The sequence below is a fragment of the Montipora foliosa genome, chromosome 6 (genome assembly GCF_036669935.1).
Source record: "Montipora foliosa isolate CH-2021 chromosome 6, ASM3666993v2, whole genome shotgun sequence".
In the NCBI taxonomy this organism is placed as follows: Eukaryota; Metazoa; Cnidaria; class Anthozoa; order Scleractinia; family Acroporidae; genus Montipora; species Montipora foliosa.
The window spans coordinates 53,395,234-53,410,959 of NC_090874.1; the positions used below are offsets into that span (position 1 = coordinate 53,395,234).

General features: G+C 39.8%; 1 pseudogene; it reads left to right on the forward strand.

The window, feature by feature from the left end:
* The first annotated feature begins 13,083 nt into the window (after nucleotides 1-13,083).
* Nucleotides 13,084-13,724, forward strand: LOC138005756 (uncharacterized; annotated as a pseudogene).
* The last annotated feature ends 2,002 nt before the right edge of the window (nucleotides 13,725-15,726 follow it).

Consider the following 15,726-nt stretch of genomic DNA (forward strand, 5'->3'; position numbering starts at 1 on the left):
CATTTCATTGTCAAACTTTATAACACTTGACAGAAAAAGAAACTTACAAAAACCCGGTATCTTGCCATCATTTGACACAGATACTTCACTGTTTGGCGAGTAAACATGCCGCGGTAACTTAATCACGGCCGCCCGCTGAATTCCGGCATGTCACTTTCGATTTTACAATTTATTTGAACGTAGCAAAAATCTCCCAAAATGTTTGTCGCTGGTCGTAACTTTTTATATTCTATATTCATGGTTCAAAAGTAATGTTGTTTTCATGTCGTAAATATTTTATTCTCGATCGACCGTTCCGGAAACTTCCTTCTGCTCTTTCTAAAAACTGTGTATTAATAGTTATTTGCTTTTGCATCAATATTTGTTTTGCATAAAGCAAGCTAACAAAATCTGTACTTTGCTGAGTTCGCATTTGTTAGCGTTACTAGTATTTTCGGTCAGATGCTTGTGTTTTACGAGGGGTTTATTGTTTTGGTCTCCCATCCAAACACTAACCCCGCCCGAAAGGGCTTAACTTCAGTGAATTTTAGCATTACAAAGCATTCAGATGCTCAGAGGGCACACTTGTGGGGAAAAGAAGTTGTGAGGGAACTTGAAAATTATCAACATGTCAGCCCAGAAGTCAATGTTTCTCGCTTCTCTTTTATTTGTTATTCTTCGAAGACTGGAATGCTGTATTTCAATACCACACAATTCAGTGCCTTCTGATTTTCAGTAACACGTACCACAGGCAACCCAGTGCATGCTTTACGGAAGCATCTCGTTCCTTTTAAAAAAAGTCTAAATAATTCTTTGTGTACAGTCTGGCTTGCTAAGCTTTTCGCTATATACTTGAACTGTTTGCTGTAAATAGATAAAACTTGAAAACTTGAAACTTGCTTTCGATCAGTGTTGTTGTTTGTGGAGTACGGCTGAGAAATGCACTGAAATGCTTGCCGCAAGTGCTGCGTGATTATTTTTCTTTTTTTTTAACCAATACTATTCATTCTTTGTGACGTTGTCGTTGCCGTAGCAGTCGTCGTTGGTTAACTGGTGATTCCATGGTTTTGCATTACGCAACTCTACTGTGCATATACCATCCCTCCTCAAGCCCTGTCTTACGCATCTCAACATATAATCTTAATCTTTGGTATCATCTTTTCGTCCAGATCTTTAACCACTACACTACAACGACAAACATGCTCAACCCAACACAATTCTTTTCATTTTTTTACCTTTCTATGATTGGTCAATTAGTATCTATGTATAATGTTACGAGTTCGAATCAGTGTTTTCGAGGACAGGTAGCTTGCAAACTAAACTGAAAGCAGGGTTGTCGGAACAACAACAAGAAGATTTATTCCAAAGTGAACGTAGTTTCCACGAAGTAAAACTCTGAACAACACGTACTCGATAAACTTACACGGCCTCCGCCAACTTGAATACTCGATAAACTTACACGGCCTCCGCCAACTTGAATAAGCATTGCTTTTGTCACACTGGACTAAACACGGCTAACGCCAACTCTCTTCGCTTTGTGACAAACTAGTTAAAAAACATCGCTCAGACTCGCTTGCTTATATGCTTTCACAATGAGATTCTAGAACTTTCTAAAACAGTGAACAATCCAATCATAGAAAGATTACAAAACATACCGATTTAGAAACGCTTACGCACAAACCTAAAAATAAACAAACTACGAGCTCTCGCGAAGCTTCTCGAAAGTAACGCTAGTCACGCAATGCTATTTTTCGTAACATATAACAACCAAAACTAATCCTAACCTGACCCTATTTTTTCTCTAGGCTTAAGGTAGGCTTCAAAAGAGTTTCTTTAATCCATCTGAGTACGTATTCAACCACAAACTCTTAGCTTCCAGCCCTCATGGCTATGTGTTTCTTCAAGTCTTGCCAGGGGTCTAAAGTTTCATGACGTCGAACGCGCTCTCACCTATGCTGGTCCATTTCTCTCGCGAATGTTTTTGTTCGCGTCATGCAGCTCTCCAAACCATGTGATACTGTGATACAAATACTTACCATATGACCCGTACGGCCCCGCGCGCGCTTTCATTGCAAAACTATTGAGAAAATCCCCGTATGAGGGCCGTACGCCATGGCGCGAGCAGGGCTGGAAAAAGCCGTCCGGCCCTGCTAGGATCGCGTACGGCCCTCATACGGAGATTTTCTCAATAGTTTTGCAATTAAAGCGCGCGCGAGATGCAAACTAAAACAACTTTGTTGCAATTGCTATATAAATTCCGACTTTTCAGTCAAAATGAGCGACGTCAGTGAACATTCCGAATTTTGTTACAAGGTACGCCATGACCTCGGGCCAAATATTTCCCCGTCCGGCCCGACCTAACTCAGTCAATAAGTACATAATACGTACATCAACTTTATTTATCTCGAAATTCAGTGTAGGCTTAGAAAGTTTTATAGCAAACGTGACTAGCCAGCCAAAAAACATAAACTAAAAAAGAGCAAACAATTCCTTACAAACTTTAATGTATTTGAATGGATCAATCTTAGCATGCATGCATTTCCACAGATCTCCCTTTACATTAACTTAAAAACAAAGAGAAAAGACTTGAAAAAACTCTGATGATCTCAAAGCTCCTGAAGAGGTTTATCTTCCAAGGGTTATAATCTTTGCCCAATACCAAACTCTCAATTATGCAACGATCAAGTTGTATGTAACAAACATGTCTGCAACCGCCAGGCTGATCACCAGGTACATGCTACGCTTGCGAAGGATTTGCTCTTTTAGGTAGATAATGATTGTAAGGGCATTTATGGTCACTATAGCAACAGCTTCGATGTTAAGAACTGTCAGCCAGGCAATACACTCGGATGAAGAAAAGAGCTCCAAATTTGGAGTATCTGTTCTGCTTTGGTTATGAGAATCATTGGCCATCTACGTGAAGAAAGCAAACTACGATTAGAACATTAGGATAGTTTGTGATTGACTAAGAGATTTGGGGTTTTTAGGTAACGCAATACAAAAAAGAGGAAAGAAGTAATTCGGTAAAAAAATCTAAGGTAACAAACCAAGCATTCTGATTGGCCAATGATCACAGATAGCCAATCAAATGTGAGTCCTCTGCACAATTATCATAACTTTTCTTTCAATTTTCTTCCTGTATGTTATTAATAAGTAGTCACAATTGTTTTTTTATACAGTTTGAAAAAAATAAACATTGATCAATTTAAGACCTCTGGGCTCGTGCAGTTTAGTTGGTTTTTAAAACCTTACAAATTTTTTTGTCCCAAATTGGACGAAAGTTGATAAGTCTGAATATGGATCCAAAAGTGGACGCTATCTTTGAGAAGACATTGTTGAGGAAACAGCCTATGTTTCAACCTTATGCACATATTTCTGGGTTGTTTCCCGAGTTCGTCTGCTAAATGTCTTGTAAAAGCGCACACAAAGTCATTGACTTTTGCTTACCTTTTTCCTTGTAGGTTTTTTATAATCTACCGAAAATACTTCAATGCTGTTCTGTACGGGTCCGCAAATGATCCCGAAAAAAAAGTGAGGAGTGGCATGGAGGGTGGAATGGTCTGGATTGAGAATTAATGAGAACAGCGCTTATTTTTATTAAAATCACTTTAAATCATGCATGGCTAGCAACAGGTTTCTGCCTCATTATAGTTTAAATTTGCCACATTTGATTATCGGATACAATCATCAAAAACTAACTGGGACGCAATTCAAAACCGATTGTGACCAGGGGCCTGTTTCTCGACAAGTCCCGATGACTTTTAGCATGTTTTTTCGAGATAACTAAAAGCGGATTGTGAAACACTTAAACCCTCTCCCTTCTTGAGATAAAGAGGGATTTGTGACATGTGAAAAGTTTAGGGACTTTCGAGAAACGGCCCACTGATCTCTTTGACGAGGCGAAAAGGACGCCACCCGGGCCCGGCTAGCAACAATCGTAACATTAATAACTAGAACGCAATGTTTTAGCCTATAAGCTTTGGTTCAACATGCAATACTGCAGTTTTGTTTTTTCCCATGTCCTTGACTAAAAGTCGTCCATTAAACAACTATGACAGAAAACGCTATCATTTGCGTAGACCTGCAATGCTCCACCGCTCTTAAATACACCTTGTGTGTAGCACTCGAATTGCCTTCCACATCTGGGACAAATCTCTTCTGTTATTTTTCCTTCGCAGTATTTTTGCTTTAATTCCCGAGCAATGGCTAGCTGGGGATTCTGAGCACTTTCCATTTTTCGCCAAAGTCACTATCGGGGAAATCTAGGACAAGCATCTTGCGATTTTCCGATATGTCGGCAAAATCTGGAACGGTCGGGAAACTGCGAAATCCCTGATCGTCTTGGATTTTCCCGACATATGAAAACTAGGCTTAAGCAAGCTTCAGACAAAGGTAAATCACCAAAGAGTCGGTTGGACATGGAATTAAGAAAGGCAGGATTAACACATCGCCATCCTCCAGCCCCAAAAGATGGGAACTGTCTATTCCATGCAATGAATGACCAGCTAATACGCCGCGGAAGGGTCTCGCAGAGTGCCACAAAAGTGCGATGTGACTTGGCAAATTACCTCCGTAGTAATCCAACAACCCCGGACGGGACTCATTTCAGAGAATTTATCAAACACAGAGCATGGGATACCTATCTGAGAAGGATGGCTATGGACGGTGAATGGGGTGACTGGATTACTTTATGGGGCCTAATTAACATGTTTGAAATCCCGGTGGCGGTAGTATCAAGCTTGGGAGAAACGGGATTGAATATTATCCACCCCGGAGCTGGTTATGAAAACGAAGCCACTAGAGATATGGCCTTACTTGGCCATGAAGCAGAGCTGCATTATCATAGCCTTGAACCAATAGCTGCTCCGAATCCCCAGCTAGCCATTGCTTAGGAATTAAAGCAAAAATACTGCGAAGGAAAAATAACAGAAGAGATTTGTCCCAGATGTGGAAGGCAATTCGAGTGCTACACACAAGGTGTACTTAAGAGCGGTGGAACATTGCAGGTCTACGCAAATGATAGCGTTTTCTGTAATAGTTGTTTAATGGACGACTTTTAGTCAAGGACATGGGAGAAAACAAAACTGCAGTATTGCATGTTGAACCAAAGCTTATAGGCTAAAACATTGCGTTCTAGTTATTAATGTTACGATTGTTGCAAGCCGGGCCCGGGTGGCGTCTTTTTCGCCTCGTCAAAGAGATCAGTGGGCCGTTTCTCGAAAGTCCCTAAACTTTTCACATGTCACAATTCCCTCTTTATCTCAAGAAGGGAGAGGGTTTAAGTGTTTCACAATCCGCTTTTAGTCATCTCAAAACAACATGCTAAAAGTCATCGGGACTTGTCGAGAAACAGGCCCCTGGTCACAATCGGTTTTGAATTGCGTCCAAGTTAGTTTTTGATGATTGTATCGGATAATCAAATGTGGCAAATTTAAACTATAATGAGGCAGAAACCTGTTGCTAGCCATGCATGATTTAAAGTGATTTTAATAAAAATAAGCGCTGTTTTCATTAATTCTCAATCCAGACCATTCCACCCTCCATGCCATTCCTCACTTTTTTTTCGGGATCATTTGCGGTCCAGGATCATTTGCGGTACAGTTTGGGGATCATTTGCGGTACAGTTTGGGGATCATTTGCGGTTCTGGGATCATTTGCGCTCCTGGGATCATTTGCGGACCCGTACAGTTCTACGTCCCGTTAACTGAAAGACCGAAAATAATGTATACTGTTACACGTTTGTCAAATAGCGGAAATCGAATTGTTATGACAATGTATAAGTTTCGAGAAACTTGGCTCTTTTTTTCAAACGATATGTGCCAATAATTAATTTGATACATATAGACTACATGTTTTATTTGTCGAGTCATTTAAATAATGTTCAAGTCCAAGTTAAGATCACAAAATTCCGCATATATGTTGCCGGTAAAATCCGTTCTCAGGTTGAATCCGTTTTAACCTACAATATTGTATTTGCTTCAAGGAAATTGGCAAATCTGTAGAGCTGTAGATCAAACGTCAAGTCTCTTTAGAAAATAAGTAAACTTGTTACTAAGATAAACGGAATGTCTCTTCGCATGCTTTGTATTTAAAAAGGTGGGCAGTTGGTCTGAACATGATGATAATCAAGGAATATGTGTTGGAGAGTTTTTAGAAGGCCAAATAATTATAAATACTATCTGGTGTGTAAAGGAACATCTTCAGTATGCTGTGTACCGCATTTTCATGTAAAGTAGTTGACACTGTGTACTTTGATTAACGTAGCGTACACATGACATCGGGGGCTTTAATTGTTATCGAGACGAGAATCGAGCGAAATAAGGGCGATCTTCCTTGCACTGGTACTGATGTTGGCATTTGAAGGCGTGACAACGGTTAGCGAACGGAATAAAGCTAGAGAGGTGGGGTCGCTGACGTCTTGTGAGGTTCGGTTAATAATATATCGAGTGGTGCCGATGTGGAGCTGGTACCAACTCAAGAAGAATTTACAGGATGACTAAATTAAAATGGACTTAAGAGCTTCTGCCTGAGAGACCGGGGCAGACTTGGAAATGAAGGTACACAAAGTACTTATGTCGACTTATGTAATATGCCAAAGTTTCAGCTTCAACGACCTTTTTTTAGCCGAGTTCTGGATAGCTGCCCCTCAGGGGTCCCCAGAGGCTGATTTTCAGTGCAATTTTGGCCACTTTTAAATCTCTCTTTTAGCAACATGAAATTAATTTCAGGCAAAAACAAAGCCATCTTTGTAAAGCCTTATCCTTAGGATTTTATGGGTGAGAACATTAGCTCATGGAAATATTTCGCTAGCCTGTGGCTGTTATCACAACTTGGTCATATTTGAAGCATATGGGAAGCAACCGGAAATGGCCTGTTTTTCAGACCAAATATTTTCCATGCCCATGTTTTATATCTTGAGGTCTTAGTATACCTGCAAAGTTCAGCCCTTAGTTTAGTAATATCAAGAAAAAAATACTAAGGTTGAGGCTTTTTACTAAGAAAAAAACTTACGAGAAGATGGCTAACCACGCCACTTCCGGTTAAAGTTTCAACAAAGCGTGTCTGCAAAAATCAGCCATTTAATTTCGATTATCTTCGTTCCTTCCAATTTATGGTTAAAAGAGACTCTGAAGTTAATTTTCACCGAAAAGACTTGCCGTTAATAAGAAATTTTTATGTGATTGTTTTAGAACCGATCAGATAGTGGTCCGATAGCGGTTATAAATTTCTTGGAAGAAGTCTTGAAAATTACGGACAATAGAGCCGCTGCGAAAACTCTTTATTTACCTAACAGCACATCTCTTTCCGGTAAATCACAATGCAAAATTGCATCTTTTTTGTCCAAACTGCAATGTTAAGTTTATTTCCTTTGTTCAACTCGTTCAAGGTATCACGTCTGTGGCCCGTAGTAATGAACCGCTAATTAAATCAGGATATAAGCAAGCTTTGTAGTTCCATTCAGTAGTACTATAACCCAGCTGTTTGGGCTTTAATATTTTCTGAAGAAAAAAGAAGTTATCGGTCTCTTTAAATGCAACCACAACATCTGTCGCCGTTAACACTACTTGAGAATCGTTTTGAACCTTTAAGAAATGTCGAATACAATTAAAGCTAATATCGTCTAACACAAATTGCAGTCACTCTTTCAGTCTATTTGCAAAGTGTATGGATAAATTCACTTACAAAAGACGCTTACCTAGCTTCACTTTTACAGACATGCCCCTTTCCTACAATCCCTTAAAAGTGAGGTAACATTAGAAACTTTAGCCCCAGCGATAAATTGGTCGCAAGAGCGTCGTTGAGAGTTAGATATACACAGGTCGATTAATACCGTTCGTGACGAGGCAATTGTAATTTGCTGGCTATGACTGACTAGGAATTCAGTTGTTTTCTCGTGCAGATTCGTCTCCTTGATATTGCAGAGAATGATTATGATAGAGCTTGTATGAGAACTTCAATAGACCCTCTGCAAAAATGGCTGCCTTTAAATTATTCTTTTGTTCATATTCAAAATAGCCCAACTAACCTCGTTTTTGAGATAAAAATTCTAAAGAATTTGTTATCCTGAACGAGGTTAGTTGGGCAATTTTGAATATGAACAAAAGAATAATTTAAAGGCAGCCATTTTTGCATAGGGTCTATGGCATGATTTGTTTACTGAATATTTATTCATACCCAGTGCCCCAGTGTAAATGGCTCACGTATGTTGTAAATGATTGATGAGGGCGTCTAACACGGTCCGTTTTCGCCGCCAATCCGCTACGTTGCTAGAAGATTACTCACGGGCACTCTTTCCCTTTCTCTATCCGTATTTTCCTTTTGTTGCTTTCTCAAACAGCACAGATCCATGGTGGCATCCATACTGCATATATATCCAAAGATAGGACAGGGGTGGAGTGGGTTATCCTTCCGGCAAAGAATACTGTTTTGGCAACTTGGGAAATAAAATATTTCAGCTTTCTTGGAGCCCTTAAGGACTTGGGGTTTTTTTTTATGGAACCCGTAGCTGTAGATCACATGAAAAAGTAAGTCTTTATTGACTCGCACTGAATTGCTGACCCTTAACTTTGGTTTCGGTAATAAGAATCAACCTAGGCGGTAATCGCCATGGGGGGCCATTATACATGGTGTAGGTGATAAGGTAAGTCGTCACAAGGCCTAGTGCCCGCTCGTACCTGCTGGAGCTTAAATTGGTTACTACTCTTCTTTCCTGGACAGGATAATAATCACTGGTGCCCATTTATACATCTGGGTGGAGAGAGGCACTATTAAAGAAAATTGGCTTCCCAAGACGACATGTCAACGCCCTAGTAACCAGGACCGCCCGATCCAGAGTCTAGCCCGCTAACGCGCTATGCCAATTCCTTTTTGTGTAGAATCCGAATGTAATGTGGACTTTAAGAGGCCCAGACTCAGAAAGCGTGTCAGACCTTGGAAATGGGGGTTGGCCAAATTCAATGAAACTTGGTGAGGACATTGTCCTTGATTAGTTATTATTAAATCCGGTTTTATTTTTCTTCGTTCTATCTTCCTTTCAATTTTCTCAGGGGGGTCCCATTTTGGGGTCTCAGAGTACAAAAATAACACCCTTATAAGGGTTAACTTTGGAGTACCATTGCAATAAATGTAGAAAGCTCACAGAATATATAATGGTATGGGATGTTTCTACTAAGAACCTACTTTAATACGGTTGATGACTTTGGGGGATATAATTATTGGGAAGAGATAGGCATGGCACTAAATGTATGCAAATTTCGACCTCCCCGAAAATACGAAAAATAGGCCAACTTCAAGAAACCACAATTGTTACCTGTAATCCTATTACGAATGAAGACACACGTCATGAGTTACCTAAGGATGTCTATAATCCAAAACCGGATTGAAAAATTTGGGTCCTTAAGCTTTGCTGCTTTCCCGGCATCATTATTACTCAACACTTGTGCAAAATGACCTCATTTGTATAAACAAAATTTTGACTTAAAACTCACTGCTATATCAGTTTTTTCCTAGCCTAGATAATTTTTTATGGGAAAGCAAGCGTTTTATGAATGAGAAATATTGATTTCGTGTAAACAAAATAAAGGGAAAATAAAATAACCGTGATACGAGTCATGAAAACGCTTCTGGCCAAGCCGGATGTGGGACTACTAATTTAACTTACAACACTGGCTAGACAGCTATTACAGAAACAATTAATCGTATTATAGTAAGAAATATCGTATTATAGTAAGTGATATAGTAAGTTTTCTGAAGCAAAATAATGGAAAAAATGTTGCAAGGCCGTAATACTGGTCGTTCTTCATGTTGTCCGTGTTTGTAGTGAGGACTAGTTACAATTTGACACCAGTCTCCATGGGTCGAACAATTACAGAACGTGCAGCTAAATAGTTGAATTCGAAGATGACTTACTGTTCATTTGGCAATAACTCAGACCCTTGTGGCGCTGTAAAATGGGCGCTACGTGACGATGCCATTATTTCTCTAATGTCCTGCACGTCGGACATGGCTCAAGAATAAGTATAAAGGTTCCGGAGCGTCGGGCATGAGAGGTCGACCAAAGGCCAGGCACACAAACACGACAAGTGAGTAAAACATCTCAGTGCTTTTAATCAGCGGCCATGGAGAACTCGAAACTGGACTATCTTGACTTCTCGACTCCCTATCAAAAAGTCAAATTTACTTCCATCCTTGTAATCTTGCACTTCCACTGAGTTTCCCCAAATTGCAGTGTAAAATTGGTTTAACCAGTTTAGCTGTATATTTGCAATTGGTTGCATTTGGCAATATAACATGGAAATTTATAGGAAAGCCAAATTTCGAGGTGTTTTTGGCCTTATTTTGAGCGTCAAAGAATATAATTTATTCAGCTTCTGTCATTCTTTTAATAACAATATCATTTGAAACATTTGTTTGCGTCAGAGAAAAATGCTGACCTTTAGATTCTTTGCTGTTGCCAAACGAAATGCTTTTTTCTTCTATGGGAGAGAGAAATAGCCAAAGTATGGTACGTTCTACAGTGGAAGTAATGATGTGGAAGGTGACTGAACACTTGTTACTCTTAGAGCTGCTGCTCCATTACTGAATTCTTATCTCACTGCTATTTCCTCTGTTAAAATACTGCTGCTTTCATATAAGAAGGCAGGCTGGCCCTGTTACCCTGGACTAACATCCTGGTATCCAGACCAAGTTACCGGGACTGATGAAAAAGGTTTCAAATATGCAAGCATTTTCCTAAAAGAGCGGCCGGAGGTTGATTATGTGTTTTTTCTCAGATTTTTTAAATCAATTTGACCCTGTTGTTTGAGATTTAAAACCTTTCAGTAATAAAACAATTGGAAATACGAGCCACGGATACCTTCCCATACGCCATGCCTTTCTGTTAACTTGTGATTGCGTCACTAAACGTTCTGCGCGATAATCAAGCTAAACCCGATTTCCCAAAAAACAGTGGTCAAAATTCGTCTCGTTAAACGGGCCAACTTACTAGGCTGGTTTCTGGGCTCATTTGAATCGGCCGTAAGTACTGCTTTGCTTCTTTTTATTCCGAAAGCTGGGGTAGCTGCTATCGCCGAGTGGGAACTCATTCTCAACAGTGCAGGAATTCCCTTTGGCGGTAATGACGTTATAAAGTTGACCATATGTCCCAAACATCGTGCCAAGTACACTACTATGTACCAAGTGAGGGTAATGAACCAAACAAATGCTGATTATTGTTGAACCAGCTTTGTTCAAAGATACGCCGGATTGAAAGCCAAAAAATACATACGTGTATATATTTTCTCCACTAGGCTAACTGTTGTCATCCTAACCACCACGATGTGGAATCCTCAAGACTAAAGAGAATCGCAAGCAAGCTAAAGAAAAACCCTCGTCGCATAAACAAAGAGATGGCATGTAAAATATACGAGCAGAGACGTGTTACTGTTGCAATTGGCTCAGGTAATAATAAGTCAACCCATAGCCTGCAATCAAGCTATCTACTCGAGTCAATAAAAAAGAGAAACTGGAGAAAGGTGCAGAGATTGCTTGTGGGGTATTTCTCAAGGCTTTGTAAGTAATTAGTAGACAAAAGGGATTCATATTGAGTCATAATCTTTCAGGTGGTCACTTTGCACTTTTTGAAGTTTAGTAAGAACGAGTCTTTGTCTGACAAATAATCTTCTTTTTGCAGTGATCTGCAGAACTTGCAGGGGATCACTTGATCAAGACGCAAAGCCCCATGAATTGCCACTTACAGGGTCAACATTCAAATCTGTTCCCAGGCAATCTCGAGTGAGGAGACAGGAAGCTTGTGATATCCTGTATCCTCGTTTCAGCAAGAAGCATTTCATCCCAAGAAGAAAACGTCAGTGTCTACTTGCCAGAGGGTGAACATCAACGCAAACATCTTGCAATCTTGAATAATGCTCTTATTAGCATTTCAGAAGGCAGTTTCCAAACTTTTTTGCAGTACATTGATTACGATTGGAATGAAACGTCTTACAAAACAAAGAGACAGTACACAAAGAAAGTAGAGGAAGCTATTACTCTTGTTTTGCGTACGGTCGCACCTTCACAAGAAGGACCTCTGTGGCAATCAGTTATCAACTATCACCTGTCACACGAGAGACCTAAGAATACTTTAGTCCTTGATGCTGGGGTAGAAGCCATAGTAGCGGCGTACAACGAGTCTGAAAATAGATCTACACGGATTCAAATAGTTTCACTTATATGTGACAAGTACAGCCAAACAGAACTTCAGGAACTTATCCCTGACATCTCCAGACGACAAATACAAAATGCCAGAAAGCATGCCAGCGAAATAGGTGCTGGTGAAACAAAGGTGCCCGAGAAGCTGTTTCGATGTCGTCTAGACATGGACAAAGTCAGGGAATTCATTCTTTTTATTTCAAGATCCACATTTCTACAAGATGTTGCCTTTGGTACTACAAAGCTGAAGCTGAACTCTGGAGTAACTCTACCCATACCAGCAGTTGTGCGAACGATGACAACAACCAAAATTATTCATTTGTATCAACAAGAATGCAAACAGGAAGGAAAGAACACCTGAACGAGCGCACTTGTTTTAGAATCATGGAATGTTGCAGTGCTTCGAGGCAAAAGTCCCTCCCAGGTCTGGACAATACATCGACAGCTGGGATTGACGCCTTTGAAACACTAGAGACGCTTGCTGAAACGCTAGCAACTAATGGTGCAGGAGCTACTTGGGGAAGAGAAACTGCCCAACGACTAAGAGCAGGAAAGAAATACCTTAAATGTGATTATAAATGTAATTTGGGTCCCGATGAACATTGTCCTGATCACTGCATCCAGTTTGCCCTATCAGATCCTGGCCAAGACCAGTTTTGCAGCCCTTGCAACCATGAGCACGACCTGGTATGTTTACAATGCCAAAGCATTAAAGAAATCCTGAATAGCATTAAAGAGAAAGTGGAGAACAACGACATAAGTTTGACAGAAGAGCAAAGGGAAAGAGCAAGGTGGGAATGGGAACATGCCGTAACAGAAATTGAGGAGTGGAAATCCCATTTGCTTCGAACATTTCAGCAAGATATCGCAAGGCAGGATGCTTTGAATGCTCTGAATAGTGAAACCATTTTAGTCATCAATGACTGGGCCATGAAGCTTCTTCCTATGAAATACAGAGAAACACAGTCAGAGTTTTTTGGCAAGAGAGGAATGAATTGGCATTTTTCAGCAGTTGTTCATTCATCTGACCACCCCGATTGCAAGCCAACAGAATGCGCATACCAGATCCACGCTTACATAGCTGTATTTGACAGTTGTAAACAGGATTGGTTTTCTGTTTCTTGCATTCTTGAAGAGGTTCTAAGCACCGTCAAAGAAACGCATCCTTCTGTGAAAAGAGCAATACTAAGAAGTGACAATGCAGGATGCTATCACAATTCCGCCCTGTTGTCCACAATACATTCCACCAGTAAGCGTAGTGGAATAGAGGTTGTGAGGTACGATTTTTCTGATCCACAGGAGGGCAAAGATCTATGTGACCGACGAATAGCTCCGTGCAAGCAGCGTCTCAGGAATTATGTGGCAGAGAATAACGACATACAGACAGCCCAAGATGTAAAGAATGCACTTGAATCATCTCCAGCATCACAGGAACTCGAGTAGCAGTGTGCACAGTAGATCCCTCTCAGATGCCAACAAAAGTTGCTTCTAACAAGATTCCAAATATCACAAAGTACAACAACTGTATCATCAGGGTAGATTTGAACAATTTTTGACGAAGCTGAAAATAAGTGACTTAAGGTCGATGTGTAACCAATTTAACGTCGCTTTGAAGGGCCCGCTCTCACGAAAGGCAACTTTTATTCAAGCACTCCAAGAGCTCGTTACTTCATGCAGCTGTCTTTGCGATGATCATTGAGTTGCTGCTGGTATCCAGGGTATGAGACCACACAAAATATTTAACCTTCATTAAAGGCAGAAGAAGTTAAGTCTGCGAACATAATATGTTGTCTTATATAAGGTACAATAAAGCAATCGAGTTTTCTATTTTATGATCGTAGATGCTTAGAAATATTGCAACACTTGGTGTCCCATAACGTACATAAATGACAAACTTCTTTACTAGAATGCTGAAACCATTGTTATACCTTTAATCCATTGTCATAACAGGTTACCATAGCGACAGTTCAGTGGTTAAAACTGAACACCCTTAATGTTGGCTTTAAGTGCTTGTAACTAATAAAACAGCTTGGTGACCTTAATTTTATATTATCGAATTTTGATCAACACGCAAAGATACAACTTTCTGCAAAGTTTAAAGATATTCTATCAAAATGGTACTGTGCCAATTTAAATTTGGAAAATTTAAGGTAGCTCTGACCCCTGTGATGGAACATTTTTAAGCTTTCCAGAAAGCTGTAGCTTGAAGTGTTGATCACAATTCGATGATAAACAATGAGGGTCACCTCCTTTTTGAGTTGTAAGCACTTGAAGCTAAAATTAAGGGTGTTTTAACAAGTTATACTGTTGCTATGGTAACCTTTTTATGTAGAGAGATTGACCACAACTTGTTCAACAATTGGGCATTGCTTTGATACAATTTTTATTGCATCAACTGATAAAGAGAGCCAGTATTGTGACGGAACGAATGTTGTTACATTATGGGTTGTGAAATTACCACGTGGTTGTAGTAAGATCTCTGTCTTAGAGAAGTCAGAAAGCAGGAGAGTGAATAAAAGCCGTGCGTGTGTTTTGTGAGGAAAATTGTTGTTTCATTCGGCTCTTTTCAGTATTAACCCACCAAAGTATAAGTGCTGGGAAGTGCTAGGAACTTTTCTAGCCACCTTAAAATCCAAAATATGGATTAGCCAGGAGTAATTTTATAACTCACGGCGCAATTTTTCCCTGAAACTAGTCGTAAACTAGTAGACTATTTTCAGAGCCTAAAAAGGTAGCCAGACTAGGGAAAAAACTGATTTAGCAGTGATTTTTGAGTCAAATTTTTGTTTATGCAAATGAGGTCATTTTGCAAAAGTGTTGCGTAGTAATGATGCCGGAAAAGCAGCAAAGCTTACTGACCCAAATTTTTCTATCCTGTTTTGGATTGAAGATGCCCAAAGGTAACTCATGACGTGTGTCTTCTTTCTTAATAGGATTACAGGTAAAAATTATGATTTCTTGAATTTGGCCTATTTTTCGTATTTTCAGGGGGGTCGAAATTTGCATACATTCAGTGCCATGCCTATCTCATCCCAATAATGATATACCCCAAAGCCATAAACGGTATAAAAGTATGTTCTTAGTAGAAACATCCTATACTATTAGATGTCCTTTGAACTTTCTGCTTTTATCGTAATGGGACTTGGAAGTCAACTCTCACATGGATGTTTTTTTGTACTTTGAGACTCCAAAATGGGACCCCCCTAAAAAATTCAAAGGAAGAAAGAGTGAAGGCAAATAAAACCGAATTTAGAAATAACTCATCAAGGTCAATGGCATCACCAAGTTTCATTGAATTTGGCCAACCCCCATTTCCAGGGTCTGACACGCTTTCTCTGTCAGGGCCTCTTAATCTGTCCTATTAAATCAACAAAATGCATAAAATTAGTTTAATTAATAGATCGCAGATAGTTTCTTTTCTCGAAAATAAACAAAGCAGCCGGCAAGGTGTCCACTTTCTTTTGAAAGTGCTGGCCATTTATTTCTTCCCCGATGCAAGGAAAATACTGATAGAGAAAGGAAAAGAGTGCCCGTGAGTAATCTTCTAGCAATTTTGCG